The 10,398-nt window shown below is 45.2% G+C and overlaps 1 protein-coding gene across 4 annotated transcripts in view; it reads right to left on the reverse strand.

Annotated features, from left to right (window-relative positions):
• akt3 (AKT serine/threonine kinase 3) overlaps window positions 1-10,398 on the reverse strand; it is a 340,627-nt gene that overhangs the window by 172,060 nt on the left and 158,169 nt on the right. The gene's annotated exons all lie outside the window — the stretch shown is intronic.

Genomic DNA, 10,398 nt, shown 5'->3' on the forward strand with positions numbered 1-10,398 from the left:
CCGTTTTTTAATCCAAAGGGCATACGCAGCCATTCGAACAACCTGAACAGGGTGATTGTCGCGGTCTTGGGGAAGTCGGCCAGGTGAACTGGAATCTGATTATAGCCACGGACAAGGTCGACTTTAGAGAAGAAGGCGGCACTCTCGAGGTGGGCAGAAAAATCCTGGATGTGGGGCAGCGGTAGTGGTCCGCAGTTGTCATGGCGTTCAGATGCCGATAGTCCCCACATGGTCTCCACCCCTCAGATGCTTTGGGGACCATGTGCAGCGGGGATACCCACGGACTGTCCGAGCGCCGGACGATCCCCATGTCCTCCATGAGCTGGAACTCCTCCCAGGCGATGCGTATCTTGTCCGGTGGAAGACGGCGCGCCCGGGCGTGTACCGGAGGGCCCACGGTGGGGATGTGATGGACAACCCCGTGCTTGGGGGCTGCCGCGCTAAAACGGGGAGTGAGGAGCTCGGGGAAATTGGTGAGGAGGGAGGCATAGGGGCCATCGGCCGCGACGACGGCGCTGAACTGTGGGCTGGGTGGAGGCGTGGGCCGAGGGCCAATGCTGGAACCATTCGCCTGCCCCTCACATTGACTAGGGGGGAGAAAACCCGCAGGAAGTCGGCACTCAGGAGCGGTTGAGCGACGTCGGCCACGATGAAAGTCCACTCATACGGGCGGGAATCGAAGGAGAGCGAGAGGGTCCGCGTGCCGTAAGTGCAAATGGTACTTCTAATAACGGCCGTGAGCGCAGGTCCCCGTTTACCAGCACGGGTGTCACGTTCGTTCAGCAGGAGGATGCTAACGATAGCTCCGGAGTCGACTAGGAAGCGCCTGCCGGAGTGATGGTCATGGACATAGAGGCGGTTGTTTGGGCCGATTGCAATCGCCTCTACAGACGATCGGCCGAGGCATTTCCCTGAAACGAGCAGGGTTGACGGCAGTGTTGAGCCTCAGCACCCCAGCGCTTTCCTCAGTTGATGGAGCCGCCATCTTGCTGTTTTGCTAGCCAGAGTTCGTCGGCCCTCTCCTGTGTGAGCGCGCCGACGACATGGAAGTATTTAGTGTCGTCTACCACAATGTTGCGGAGATGGAATTGCGCTTCTACATGGACAAACCAAACCTGTGGCTGTTCGGCCCAGAACACGGGTAGTTTGAGGCCAACGGCATTCTGCTGACCGGCTTGCATTCTTGGCGTCCAATATACGAGTGGACGTGTCTGGGTCACCAGTTTGGCGAGTCGAGATAGTGAGTGAATTCAAAGGGTTTTATTTTGAAACAGTAAAACAATGAATAAACTCTGGTCGATAAGACAGCCAACAAAAACGATGTTACTTCCACAAGTGTGGCGCTAGAATGCTGACAGTTACTGCAAAAACAAACTGCCAATAGAACACCCGCGCTCATGAGACTCCTTCAGCCAACCCCGAGGGTTCGATTACCAGAAGGCCCGCTACAGGTACTGTATATGGAACGAGCTGCCAGAGGAGGTAGTTGAGGCACGTACAATCACAATGTTTAAGAAACATTTGGACAGGTACATGGAAAGGGTAGATTTTGAGGGATATGGGCCAAACACAGGCAGGTAGAACTACGAAGGTACACAAAATTGCTGGGGAAACTCAGCGGGTGCAGCAGCATCTATGGAGCGAAGGAAATAGGCGACGTTTCGGGCCGAAACCCTTCTTCAGACTGATGGGGGGTGGGGGGGGGGGGGGAAAGAAAGAAGGAAAAGGGGAGGAGGAGGAGCCCGAGGGCGGGCGGATGGGAGGGTGGGAGGAGACAGCTAGAGGGTTAAGGAAGGGGAGGAGACAGCAAGGGCTAGCCAAATTGGGAGAATTCAATGTTAATGCCATAAGGACGCAAGGTCCCCAGACGGAATATGAGGTGCTGTTCCTCCAATTTCCGCTGTTGCTCACTCTGGCAATGGAGGAGACCCAGGACAGAGAGATCGGATTGGGAATGGGAGGGGGAGTTGAAGTGCTGAGCCACCGGGAGGTCAGGTAGGTTATTGCGGACTGAGCGGAGGTGTTCGGCGAAACGATCGCCCAACCTACGCTTGGTCTCACCGATGTAAATCAGCTGACATCAGGTAGAACTAGTTTAGATGGGGCCTGTTGGTCAGTGTGGGCAAGTTGAGCCAAAGGGTCTGTTTCCATGGTGTATGACTCTATGACATCCACATCAATCTTCATGTCAAGAACTAGAGAAAAATGTTCATTCCAATTGAATGGAAAGCAAATGGTATGTTAGCATTCATAGCAAAGGGATTTGAGTATAGGTGCAGGGAGGTTCTACTGCAGTTGTACAGGGTCTTGGTGAGACCACACCTGGAGTATTGCGTACAGTTTTGGTCTCCTAATCTGAGGAAGGACATTCTTGCCATAGAGGGAGTACAGAGAAGGTTCACCAGACTGATTCCTGGGATGTCAGGGCTTTCATATGAAGAAAGACTGGATAGACTCGGCTTGTACACGCTAGAATTTAGAAGATTGAGGGGGATCTTATAGAAACTTATAAAATTCTTAAGGGGTTGGACAGGCTAGATGCAGGAAGATTGTTCCCGATGTTGGGGAAGTCCAGAACAAGGGGTCACAGTTTAAGGATAATGGGGAAATCTTTTAGGACTGAGATGAGAAAAACATTTTTTACACAGAGTGGTGAATCTCTGGAATTCTCTGCCACAGAATGTAGTTGAGGCCAGTTCATTGGCTATATTTAAGAGGGAGTTAGATGTGGCCCTTGTGGCTAAAGGGATCAGGGGGTATGGAGAGAAAGCAGGTACAGGATACTGAGTTGGATGATCAGCCATGATCATATTGAATGGCGGTGCAGGCTCGAAGGGCCGAATGGCCTACTCCTGCACCTATTTTCTATGTTTCTATCAGGCCATAATTAAGGAAACGTCTTTGAAATAGTGATAACTCAGAACAGGCTTCTGAAGTACCTAGAATTATCAGTTCCGTGTCGGGATCCAATTTTATTTTTAGTGTTTTAGAAAAGATTTCAAAAATTCCTCTCCAGAAAATCTGTACATGAGGCAAAGGAATGGGTTATAGTTGCTTCCTGAAGGAGACATTTATCACAAATAGGAGATACATTTGGAAAGATCTTATTCAGTTTAGACTTTGAACAATAGAGTCTGTGCAGTATTGCCTAACGTTAAGAGAACAGTTGTGTATGTATAGAAGGTTTTCCTCCCATCTGTCTTTTAAATGTTTTAGGCCAAGCTCATCTTCCCAAGCTCTTCTAATTACCTCTGACGATGAGGTTTGTATATTTAAAAGAGTATTATACAGATATGATATTAACTTGTTTGAATCCGAGTTTCTATTCATCGAGTGTGTCTGGCAACATAAGTTGATAGTCTTGGATATATGATTTCAGATAGTCTCGTATTTGAAGGTATCTAAAATATTGGCTACCTTTCAGATGATATTTCAACTGTAATTCTTGAAATGAAAGAGTTCCCATCTCATAAAGATCTCCCATATTAGATGGCTTGAACCTTCGAAGGGTTGTTGGCAATTGGCGAGAGAAGAGATAAATTTCTCAGTTTAAGGGTTGACTTCACTTGTTTCCAGATTCGTAGGGTACTGTGGATAATATAATGTTTTCTTCAAAATTATTGGAGAGAGAAGAATCGCACCTATATTAAAAGGCGAGCAATCCTCTCTCTCCATTATTAACCATTTTACCTGTTGGCATGTGTTGTCCATCCAATAGATTACGTTTTTAATATTCGTTGCCCAGTAATAGTATAAAAGATTGGGGAGAGCCAATCCGCCAATTTCTTTGGGTTTACATAGATGTCGTTTATGGATTCTGTGTGTTTTATAATCCCAAATAAAGTTTGTGATCAGAGAGTCAAGTTAAAAAAAAAATTTTAGGAAGATAAATCGGTATTGATTGAAATAAGTACAGGGTTTGTGGAAGGAAGATCATCTTTATAGCATTTATTATGCCTATGAGAGACATCCGAAGCGTTTTCCAAAATTGAGTAAGGGCATTTAGTTTGGTAATTAATGGAGGAGTTTGCTTGAAATAGAGAAGTGTATTTTCTAGTTATGTGAACTCCAAGATATTTAAATTTTTCCGTAACAATTCTAAAAGGGAATTTTAGAAGGTGTGTCGGATCTTGAGGTTTTATTGACATGATTTCACTTTTGTTCCAATTTATTCTATATCCTGAAAAGGAACCGAATTCCTCTATACGATTTAGTATACTTGGAATGCTAACTTGGGAATTGGTGATATAAAGTAATACATCATCTGCATATTTTATTATTATAATATTTAGTATTATAGCCGTGAATATTCGGATGTACTCTTATATTTTCTGCTAAAGGTTCAATCGCGAGGGCAAATAACAGGGGTGGTAATGCACATCCTTGTCTATTGCCCCTGGATAGCTGAAATTTAGGTGAGAGTATATGATTAGTCAGTATTCTGGCAGTCGGCTTGTCATATAGCAATTTTATCCATGAAATAAAATTTTCTCCCAACTGGAATTTTTGCAATACAGGTGCACAACCTTTTATCCGAAAGCCTTGGGACCAGACACTTTTCGTAATTCAGAATTTGTCGGTCTTCGGAATGGAAATTTTTTAGCGTAGATTTTAATGGCTGGCTCAGTGGTAGAGTGCTCGGCTCATATCCGCAAGGTCGCGAGTTTGCGCCTTGATCGCGGCAGTAAACTCGGTCGCGAGTTTGAGTCTTCAATGTAGTTTTTTCTTGCAGAATAAATGTTTGTATGAAATGCAGTGTAGGAGAAGTGTACTGACTGTGTGGGCAGAACTTTGGAAGTGATTGCCCACCAGTCTAAAAAGCCGCTGTGTCTCCCTGTCCCTGGGATAGCAGGGGGCGATCAAACAGCACAATAACCCCCTCCCCCTCCAACTCCAGAGGAATCCGCTCCCCAACGGGCCGCTACGGCGACAAGTGGCAGTTTGCCCACAGCCCGAGCTGCGCCCCCTCATCCGCCACCCCAAGAACAATACGTACCTTGCACACCATCAGCTTCTGCCCCTACGTGTTCCTCTGGAGTTGGAGCGGGGCTGGGCTGGAGTTGCTGCTGGCTGTGGGTCTCTGGGATCTCCGTGCTCGCAGTGGGCCTGGGGGTCGGTGTCCCGTTGGTCCTGACGTCTCCGGCCACCCCCCTGGACTGGAGCTGAGACTGGAAACTGTACCGCCCTTGCCCCCTCCCTCTGCAACTGCAAACAACCCCACTCTCCTGCAAGGGCGGTACAGCTCCCGGAGGATGGCAGGTGGCCGGAGACGTCAGGACCAACAGGAACCCGCTCCCCGATGGGCCCCTACGACGCCCCGAGCTGCGCCCCGTCATCCGCAACCCAGGTTCATCTGTAGTTGGAGCGGGGCTGGGCTGCTGTTGGCTGTGGGTCTCTGGGATCTCCGTGCTTGCAGTGGGCCTGGGGGTCGGTGTCCCATTGGTCCTGACGTCTCCGGTGACTGGCACTGCCCTGCTGCAATCACCGACGTGAAGACAGTGCAAAGCCCCCGCGCCGGTGCAATGGGCGGGGAGCTGGAGAGGGGAGGGAAGGGGTCACACACGTGGCCGGGAAGCAGAGGGGTGTAGGTGGGGTGAAACTGAAGCGAGCGACAATCTGCTGCTGCCTGCCCCGCTGAGTTAAAAAGTTCCCACGCAAGACTCACGAAACACTGTGTATCGTGAGTCTACCGTGGGAACTTTTTAACTCAGCGGGCAGGAAGCAGCATATTGTCAATTATTAACCCTCCCGCGCAATATACCCTCACCTTCTCTTTTATGAATGGGGATTTAGTTCCCCTTTCTTCGAGGACCGACCGGAGGTTCCGCTGTCACCTCTGCGGGCCGCCCTCGGTGAACGTTTTCAAGGACCTTTCTTCAAGGACCGAAAAAATGGCCGCTATTCGGAGGTTTTCGTTATTTGGATCTTCGGATAAAAGGTTGTGCACCTGTACTGTAAAAAGATATTTCCATTCTACTTGTTCAAATGCTTTTTCTGCGTCTAATGAAATAATTGATGTCTTCCTTTATCGTTCTGTGTGAGTACATTATATTAAACAGGCGTCTCAAATTGTTAAACGGGTGTCTCTTGGGTATAAACACAGTTTGATCAGAATGTATTAATTTATTAACGTATTTACTTAATCTTCTTGCCAGGGTTTTAGCTAATATTTTCTGATCTGTATTTAACAGGTCAATTGCTCTGTATGATCCCAGGTCTTCCAGATCTTTATTTTTTTGGGTATCAGTGTAATAGTTGATTCGGCTAAGGTTTCTGGTAGCGTCTGTTCTTTAAATGCGTGTATATAAAGGTTATGTAAACGCGGGGAGATTACATCATAAAAATGTTTATAAAATTAATTACTAAACCCGTCTGGGCCTGTTTTGCCATTCTTCAATGAATTGATAGTCTCTTCGATTTCTTTAATTGTAGTCTGTGCTCCTAATTCATCACGTTCCGCCACGTTAGGTGACGGAAGATTACAGTTATCAAGGAAGTTTGTAATTTTTCTCGTTTCTGTTGGTTTTGGATGTATATAAATTTTGATAGAATTGGGCAAATCTTTCATTAATATCTTTTGGAAGTGTGAACAGTTCACCTTTTTCTGATCTGATTTTTTGAATAGTATGATCCTTTTCCACTTTTCTCAACTGACGTGCAAGAAGTTTATGCGTTTTGTCACCGAATTCAAAGTTTTCCTGTTTAGTAATTTGAAATAGCCTGATAACTCTTGCAGAGAGAATTCGATTTAGCTTGAATTTTAATACTGCTATCTTATTATGTTTATCCATAAACGGATCTGTCGCATTTTCTGAATCCAGCTGTCTGATCTGTTCTTCTAATTGCAATTGTTCCATCCTGTTCTTTTTGTTTTGATATGCTTGATATGAAATGATAGAACCTCTACAATACAATACAATACAATACAATACGGTTTATTTGTCACATTGCACAAAAAGTGCAAGTGAAATGAATATGTCAGCAGCGATACAATGATAAAGAGCACACAAAAACACAATAAAAATTTAACATAAACATCCACCACAGCATTCATCACTGTGGTGGAAGGCACACAATTTGGCCAGTCCTCCTCCATTTTCCCCCGTGGTCGGGACCTCAACCCTCCGCAGCCGCCGCTGCGGGCGTCCAGATGGTAAGGACAAGGTACGAGTCCAGGTAAGTCCAGAGTCGGCTCTTCCCCACCGGAGACCGCGGCTTTAAGTTGGTGTAGGCCGCAGGCCGGCGGCCGAAGATTTAAAGTTCCCTCCATGTCGCAGCCAGAAGCACCGCAGACTGCAGGGCCGGTGGTCGAAGCTCCCCTCCAGGGGTGATGGTAAGTCGCCACCGCGCCTGCGGTAGAAGTTGGCCGCGGACCGGCAGTGATGGCTTCTTCTTACCCCGGGTCCCCCACGAGGGATCCCGGGCTGTAGACGCCGCGCCAGCTGGAGCTGTGCAGACCGCGGCTTCAGGCTGCCGGCTGCTGCGGGCCAACGAAACGAGCGCTCCCCTCCAGCGAGGGCTCGCCCGCTCCGCGTTGACAGTCCACGCTGCACCCGCCGCCGGAGCCCCGAGCCCCGGGCGCGTCTCCGGGAAAGGCCGCGCCGATCCTCGCTGTTAGGCCACGGGGGAGGCGACCTGGGAAAAGTTGCCTCTCCTTGGAGGAGGCGACCGAAACGGTTTCCCCCTCACCCCCCCCACACCACCCCCCACACAAAACACACAAAGAAACATTAAAAACATACTTTAAAACATACTAAAAAAAGAAGAAAAAAAGTTGAAAATAACTAACGCGCTGCTGACAGGGCTGCCGCCATTGCAGCGCCCCCACCGTGTAGTCTAATAAAGGCCTTAAAAGATTCCCATAATAACAAAGCCGAAGTCTCAAAAAAGAATTCCATCTGTTGTTTTAAATATTCACAGCAAACTGGGTTAGTTAGTATTTGGGGATTAAACCTCCAGAACGATTTTTTATTGTACATTCCTTCTAGTTTTAGGGAGAAGGTTAGCAGGGAATGATCTGAAATAATACTATTATGATATTTGGGATTAGTTGTAAAAGGTATTAATTTTGTGTCCACCAGAAAATAGTCAATACATGTATAAGTTTTATGTATGGATGAATAAAAGGTATATTCTCTTCCGGATGGATTTGCAATCCTCCATACGTCTGTTATATTTGTATTTTTTATATACGTATTTAGAAGTTCGCTGGATTTTGATTTTGTGTTATATCTCTTTTGTTGTGATGATTTATCCAAATATTGATCCAAAACACAGTTGAAATCTCCCCCGATTATCAAGTTTTGCTGGGTGGAATCTGAAATGATATTAAAAATGTTATTAAAAAATTGTGGATTATCAAAGTTTTGAGCGTAGATATTCACCATAGTAAGTGGGGTAGAATATATCTCCCCAGATACTATGACGTACCTACCCTCTTTATCTGCTATGGTGGTTTTATGTTTAAATGGTATACCCTTACGAATTATAATTGCAGTACCTCTGGTTTTGGAGAGAAAAGAGGAGTGATATATTTGACCAATCCAGTTAGCCTTCAGCCTGTTATGAGCTCGATCTTTGAGGTGCGTCTCCTGTAAAAATATTATATCAGCATTAATCGATTTTAATTGGGCAAGAAGCTTACCCCCTTTTAATTGGCTCATTAACGCCCCTAATATTCCAACTACAAAATGTAATTCCTCCAGTTTTCTTCAGAGGGTTGTCCTGCATTAGAGCTTACATGGTTTCCCTTGTTTCAGATGGGGCAACACAATATATAAAACCAACCTTCTGGTTAGTGGGTGGGTGATCCCAATTTCAAAGCCCTGCAGGTATATCACAAGAAAAAGTGCCTTGAGAAGAATAAGCGAAAAAAGTGCTAAATAAAGTAAATAATACAAAAAAAGTGTCTGAACACTGTGCGTGAAGCCCACCCCCTGGTGGGATATTTCATGTGAGCTTCCGTGGATGTTGATTACATTTAGCTCTGCCCCTTACAGTAATATTGCAAAAAAAAACGGACTAAACAAGATATTATGTAAAAAGAAAAAACAGAAAGCAGACCGTGAATAATTTCCTCTAAGAGAGTTACATTTCTTCTTAAAACTTGCCTCTAAGTGGGTATTTACTATTTAAATTAAAAAGTGGATGTATAAAAATTCTTGTCTTGCTTATTGATATTAATATGTTAAATACATAACCGGTTAAAAACCGTCAGGCTTGAAGGGGTCAATTAGAACCTCCAGCAGTCTCGCAGGCAGAACAAGAACTCTCTCTCTCCTCTCAAACTGCCATCAACAATCCTACCGCTTCCCTATCAGTCTAACACTCTTCTAAACCTCACCTCATACTACCACTTGCCCAGTACCCATCTTCACCTGCTTGACCCCTCTGCTAAAGCCACCCTCCGACATACACTCTTCTCTAACTGTGTTGCCCCACCCAAGTTCCCCCGATAGTCCACACTAAATCCAGCCTACAATAACCTACTGTTTCCTCGTCTCACATCTACTTACTCTACCCCTTGCCCCCCTAACTATTGATTCCCTTACCCCTCTTCAACCAACGTTCTAACATATACCCTCTCGCTCTGACCTGGCAACTGCTAGAAATTCCAACCCCCCCAATCGGATAGATATTAACCGTATTTTAAATATAAACCGATTCATTGACCGTTACCTAGATTTAGTAAATCTCATAACTATTAGGTATTAGATTAAAATAAACGGGTTAGTATTAGGTATTGTTAATATAAACGGTTTTGTACGTTTGTTAGTATTTTATGTGATTATCATAGCTTTAATTAAATAATTTGTTAGTGTATTATGTTGTTACCATACGTTTAAATTGTTTTCAATGCTGAGTAGTTCAAAGATCTTGAACAATCTCCTCGTAAACACGGGGACCTTGAACAGTCTCCCCGCATACATTCCAATCTATCTTTGATAAGTATGTCTAGACTTAACCGCCTGTGAACCTGTCGGCCATCTTATATGCAGGTTTTTATATATATATTTTTTTTAAAACACATTATATCAGTCTACCCCTTATAAATACATATAAAAGGTGTAAGTTAAACACACGATTTAACAAACAGGTTCAGTGAAGGTTCAGTAGGCCATGGCCCTGCTAGTACTCATTCTGAATCAATTCTTTATCATACGGAGCTATGCCAAGTATTACTTATCTACTTATCCCTTTAAGTCCTTTTTTAAATCTTGCGCGTATTTAAATGCATCTTCTGGGTCGATGAAGAAACGCTCCGAATCTCCATATGTGACCCTTAATTTGGCAGGATACATTGAGGGTAACACGCGTCTTGGTGAAAAGTGCTCGCTTCTTGACGACCTCTGCTGGATAGTCTCTAAAGATTCTTATATTTTCTCCTTCAAACATCAG

The sequence above is a fragment of the Amblyraja radiata genome, chromosome 8, assembly GCF_010909765.2.
Source record: "Amblyraja radiata isolate CabotCenter1 chromosome 8, sAmbRad1.1.pri, whole genome shotgun sequence".
In the NCBI taxonomy this organism is placed as follows: domain Eukaryota; kingdom Metazoa; phylum Chordata; class Chondrichthyes; order Rajiformes; family Rajidae; genus Amblyraja; species Amblyraja radiata.